The following is a 6,479-nucleotide window of genomic DNA, read 5'->3' on the forward strand; positions in this document are numbered from 1 at the left end:
CCCTGACTTTATGGTAATAACTCCCTTGCAGTGCTTTATTGGTTTGCCACCTATGTATGCATACCTAAACTATAGACTTGTTTTATCTGTTTTTGAAAGCTATATAAAGGGAATTGTACAGTGTGTATTGCTGGGGCATAGGTATAAGTATCTTAAATTTCAACAGATAATGTCAAATTCTTTCCCAAATTGAGGGTACCAATTGACACTGCTACTAACAATGTATGAGAGTTCCAGTTGCTCCACACCTTAGGTTATACTTGGTAATGTCAGATGTTTTCATTTTTGCCAATCTATTCAATGTAAAGTGGAGATCTGAATTTGCATTTCTCTGATTAGTAATGATGTTGGGCACTTTTTATTATGTTTATTGATCACTTGGATATCCTCTTTTATGCAGCTCATGTTCAAGCCTTTTGCTCATTTCTCTACTGAGTTTCCATTTCTTTCTTAATGTACAGGGGTTCTTTATTCTAAATAAAAGCCCTTTGTTAGGTACAAGAGATGCAAATGTCTTCTCTCACTCTAAGGCTTGCTTTAAGTTCATTTAAATGTAATCAAATCTATTGGTTGTTTTCCCTTTATGCTTAGTGCTTTGTGTGACTCATTTAATAGTCACACCTGTCTCCATGTCTGGGGAGCTGAACTTTGAATGGTCAAGTCTTTGGTCATTGGTAGTGATGAAAACCAAAAACTATACGCTCAAGGAGAAAAGGCGAGTGGGTGGGAAGGGGAAAGTTTGAAGGCCAGAGGAAGAAAAATAGGGATTAGCAGGGAGGTGACAAGAGCCCTGCAGTGGATGGAGGGTATGATTGAAGGTGAATTAAATGTCTTTGTCCAGTTCCTGATGCACAGAAAGGAAGTTGGCAGTATCATCAGAAAGAAAGGAGGGTCAGTTAAGATGGTGTGTGGGGAGAGAGGTGTGTATCAACATCTCAGAAAGGAATTGTGCTAAGAGAATTACCACTTCAGCTAGACCCATTAATGCCATCTTCAAAGTCTTTGCTATGATTATGGATGAACTGGAAGAGGACAGCACAATAGCACACCTGCCAGGAGACCCTGGTCACCCCTGAGCCTGGTGGTCCCTGCTATCATTGGGTGTTTCATTGGGAAAGGTGTTTTCAACATCAAAGATATCTGATGAGAAAGTACAGGGGCTCAGGTCCAGGTGGAAGGGCATGTGCTTCCCAACTTAAATGAGCAGGCCATTGCACCTGCTGGCATGCTAAATCCATCACTGTGTTAACACGTACCAGTCCGCTTATGTTGGAATCACTCTGACCTTGAAGGCCATCCAGCTCTCTGGTCATCTTTGCAGGTGGTCAGGACAGGTACATAATAAGCAGCAATGTGTGAGCTTTCCCCATACCACCGCATATATGTGCCTCTGCAGGCCTATACCATCCAAGGACCACAGCCACATTTGACCAAGCTGCCCCTGTGGGCAATGCAAAGATCTTCCTCTTCTATAATGCATGGCAATCCTGGATTCAATGATGTTGAATCCACTCTCCACAGGTGAAAGGCTATTGGGCAAGTTTAGATGCATCCACTAATACTATTTGTGAACACATCATTTCAAGCACATTAATTGGCTTCATAATGGGACATTAGGATGCCAAATCAGTAAGATATACCAGATGTCTAGGATACAGATCAAACTGCAAACCCAGCTCTGGCGGGTGTGGCTCAGTGGATTGAGTGCCAACCTGCGAACCAAAGGGTCACCAGTTTGATTCCCAGTCAGGGCACATGCCTGGGTTGCAGGCCAAGTCCCCAGTAAGGGGTGCATGAGAGACAACCACACATTGATGTTTCTCTCCCTCCTTTCTGCTCTCTCTAAAAATAAATAAATAAAATCTTTTTTTTTAAGTATAAAAATAAACAAACTGGGGAGAACCAAGATGGCGGCGTAGGTAGACACACTGCGCCTCCTCGCACAACCAGAACTGACAGAGAATCGAACAGCAAGGGGGACCAACACCAAGAAAATAGAAAATAACCATTCATCCAGACTGGTAGGAGGAGCGGAGACGGGCACCGGGGTGGAGAGGACTCTCGTGGCTGTGGCAGGACTGAGACTGGCGGAGTGTGGGACAAATGGCGCAGGCAGTCCGAGCACTAGCAGACCCTGTGGCCCCAGATTTGCACAGATAAACCCAGAGGGCCGGACTCAGAGTGGTGGAGAGCCGGGCAGGCAGAGCAGCGGGTAGCACCCCGCGGCACCACGTTCGCCCATAGAGAAACTGGACAAACGGCAGGGAGCGAAGCAGACCACATAACCCAGGGCTCCAGCTCAGGGAAATAAAGCCTCAAACCTCTGATTGAAAACGCCCCTAGGGGTTGGGGCGGCAGCAGGAGAGACTCCCAGCCTCACAGGAGAGGTTGTTGGAGAGACCCACAGGGGCCTAGAGTGTGCACAGGCCCACTTACTCGGGAACCAGCACCAGAGTGGCCCAGTTTGATTGTGGGTATCAGAGTGAAAGATTGAAATCCGGAGGAGAGTGAGGCAGGCGCCATTGCTCCCTCTCGGCCCCGCCCCCACGTACAGCGTCACAGCACAGCGACCAGCGTTACCCCGCCCTGGTGAACACCTAAGGCTCCGCCCCTTAAAGTAACAGACGCGCCAAGACAAAAAAAAAAAATGGCCCAAATGACAGAACACTTCAAAGCTCCAGAAAAAATACAACTAAGCGATGAAGAGATAGCCAACCTATCGGATGCACAGTTCAAAGCACTGGTTATCAATATGCTCACAGACTTGGTTGAATCTATTCGAAAAACAGATGAAAAAATGAAGCCTATGCTAAGAGAAATAAAGGAAAATGTACAGGGAACCAATAGTGATGAGAAGGAAACTGGGACTCAAATCAATGGTGTGGACCAGAAGGAAGAAACAAACATCCAACCAGAAAAGAATGAAGAAACAAGAACTTGGAAAAATGAGGAGAGGCTTAGGAACCTCCCAGACGCCTTGAAACGTTCCAACATCCGAATTATAGGGGTGCCAGAAGGAGAAGAGGAAGAACAAAAAATTGAAAACTTATTGGAACAAATAATGAAGGAGAACTTCCCTCATCTGGCAAAGGAAATAGACTTCCGGGAAGTCCAGGAAGCTCAGAGAGTCCCAAAGAAGCTGGACCCAAGGAGGAACACGCCAAGGCACATCATAATTACATTACCCAAGATTAAATGCAAGGACCTACATCCAAGATTACTGTATCCAGCAAAGCTATCACTTAGAATGGAAGGGAAGATAAAGTGCTTCTCAGATAAGGTCAAGTTAAAGAAGTTCATCATCACCAAGCCCTTATTATATGAAATGTTAAAGGGAGTTACCTAAGAAAAAGAAGATCAAAAATTGGAACAGTAAAAATGACAGCAAACTCACAGTTATTAATGGCCACACATAAAACAAAAACGAGAGCAAACTAGGCAAACAACTAGAACATGAGGGTTGTCATTAAGGGAGTGGGAGGGGGAGAGAGAGGGAAAGGTACAGAGAATAAGTAGCATAGATGATAGGTGGAAAATAGACAGGGGGAGGGTAAAAATAGTGTAGGAAATGTAGAAGCCAAAGAACTTATAAGTATGACCTATGGACATGAACTATAGGGGGGGAATGTGGGAGGGAGGCGGGTGGGCAGGATGGAGTGGAGGGGGGTGGGGAAATGGGACAACTGTAATAGCATAATCAATAAATATATTAAAAAAAAAATAAACAAACTGCAAATCCAGTAGGAAGGATCTAGTGATAAGCCGGTTACCATCATTGGATCTGCTTCCAGCATTAGCCTGGTTCAATGTCTGTCAGGCTTTCCTCAGAGAGGGGTAGCACGGGGAGCAGCTAAAACAATGCAAATTCATCTATAATCCTTGCTGGTTGTTCACCACCCTTGATCCATCTGTGTACTCAGCAATTCTGAATAGTCAGCAATTCCGGGTTTTAAATAGTCTGTACAATTTCCATTTCTTTATACTTTATCATTCACTTATGATTTTTAAATTATTTCAATTCCTTTCTACTTTCAGCTATTAGAGCTGAGCTCCATATTTAGTTTTATAAGCTTCTCTCTGTTTTGTTGTATTTGGAGTTTTTTGCTTATAATTTTTTTGTTTGTCATAGAACTATAAAAGTGGAATACTAAATACAATTCAGTTTAGTCCTAGAATGTAAGAAATTTCTTAAAAAATAATTAACAAATGACTGGAAAATTTACCAAATAAGGTTTTCCTCATAGTTATTTTTACTACTGTTTCACAATCACATGAATCTTGGAATCTTCGTATAGTCTTACTCTTTCTCTGAGTATCTGTTTGCTTTATTCTCCTATGACAAAAGCTACAAGAACAAGAACATTGCATTCTATTGGTAATGACTGTGGGGCAACCCATCAGAGGTCAAAGAACTGACATTTATATTTTTGCTACTATCTGCCAAGTTCTGTACTGAGCTGTTGATGTACATTATGTAGTTAATTCTCTTAACAATTCTGGAGGGAGGTATTATTATCCTTCTTTTGTAAGTGGAGAAACTGAAGCAAAAATAACTTGAGGCAAGGTCACACAAGTCAAAGAACCAGTGAATGGGAAAGGCAGGATTTGAACTCAAGAGTAAACAGAACCCCAAAGTTCATGGCTTTCTCAGGGTAACATGCTGACATTTGGTAAGAGCAAGGGACTTGGCAAAGTTGTTCTGTTAGAAGAAATTATAAAATGTTGCCTTTGCTGCATGATAATTGGTAAGGAAAAATCTTCATATTCACTTAATGTCTTGGTGTGGATTACCCTAGAAACAGAACCTAAGAGAAGGATTTGAGTGCAAGTCATTTCTTTGGGTAGTGGTTCTAAGAAAACATCAGTAGGGAAATTGAGACAGAAATGGAAGGCAGCCAATAAAGGGAACATTATCAAATACTGGGCCAGGGCGGGGGGGAGGGGTGGTCACTGGAGTTCAGTCCTGCAGGGGAACTCCCAGAGCCCACTGTTGTCCCATAGCCTAGAGTCACCCCACCTCATCATTGCTCCAATGGAGAGGTGAAGCCCTGGGTATTTATCCACCAACTCACAGCCATCATTAGACGAGGGCAGCCTGGGGCCTGGGACAGAATTACTTTCCAGCACTTTGGCCTTGTCCTAAAGGAGGGCCCAGATGCTCTTAGGGCTAGAAAAGGCAGTGCAGGTGTTTGCAGGAAAGAGCCTTTGTCGAAGAAGTGGATACCAAGAGGATGTGGCAGAAAACCAATACTGTCTGCTACACCCTCTACTAATAACAACCAATGAAAAATAGAAATAAACCTAAGCTCTGGTAAAGGAGAGAAGGCTGGAGGCTATACAAAAGTTTAAAATCCTTCCAAAGGGCTGTGCAATGTAATATTCCTGAGACATTTACACTGGCACCTTCAAATCTAATTTGCCACACCAAGGAAGTGACACCCACCATACTCCAGTTTAATAATTTAGCTATTATTCAAGAACGATCCTATTAACAGTCTATTCATTTTCTCCATGGCAATTCAGTCATTGAAATTCACCCACTGTGTCTTGTGACTATTAGTGATACTCTGGGAAGTATTATTTATGAGCATGTACAAAAAAACAAAAGGTTTGACAAAGATTTCACATGTAACCTAATACTAAAGACATGATTTCCAAATCTGATTGGGGAATGGGCTGGCTGGGTTCAATCTCAGACATTCTCTTATAGGTGGAGTTTTTCATCTCAATTTCCCATTCACAAAATGGGGAGGGAGGTGGGTAGTGGAGGCAGTATTTAGAGATTTTAAATACTGACTAAATAAAGGGGCTTTTTAATGCTAATTAACCCACTTAATCCCTTTCAGAGATAAGCACTTTCAACAGCTTTAGAAGAGAAGAAAATGTAATAAATGGGGGAGGGGGAAGGTGTAGACGATTTAAGAAAGTGACAACTGAAGTTAACTTGCACTAAGTATACAGGGCTGTGATGCTGGGTAGATTCAGAGCAAACATTTAAAAGAAAACACTACACAATTGAAATAATTTTCAGTTTCTGGCTCAATTCCTTGTTCAGTGATATACAACTAGTGCCCTTCTTTGTACGAAGGGGCTGCAATTTAATTCATTTTCTCTTGTAAAAGTAGTTTTACACCAAGGAATAAAAGAAAATTAGGCTAAGTAGTTATCAAAACAGTCACTCTTTTCTTGCCTACCGCCCCTCCATATGAACCCACACACACATCTTTTTAAAGACAACATTTTCTTTCTTAAAGATAAAATACTTTCTAAGGTATTCTGATGTTTGGCATGTATTTAAGCCTCGGGACTTTTTTTCTTAGGGTCAACTAAATTGCTTGCTGATCACGCATAGCACTACTGATGGAATCAGACTGACCTGGGTTAGAGTTCAGGTTCTACCACTTACCGGTCTTAGTTGTTTTTTCACTTGTAAAATGGGGCTAATAATGGTATATTCCTAATCAGCTGTAGGAAAAATT

The 6,479-nt window shown here is 42.2% G+C and overlaps 1 pseudogene; it reads left to right on the forward strand.

Annotated features, from left to right (window-relative positions):
• The first annotated feature begins 799 nt into the window (after positions 1 to 799).
• On the forward strand, positions 800 to 3,854 carry LOC112313292 (poly(rC)-binding protein 2-like; annotated as a pseudogene).
• The last annotated feature ends 2,625 nt before the right edge of the window (positions 3,855 to 6,479 follow it).

The sequence above is a fragment of the Desmodus rotundus genome, chromosome X, assembly GCF_022682495.2.
Source record: "Desmodus rotundus isolate HL8 chromosome X, HLdesRot8A.1, whole genome shotgun sequence".
Lineage (NCBI taxonomy): Eukaryota > Metazoa > Chordata > Mammalia > Chiroptera > Phyllostomidae > Desmodus > Desmodus rotundus.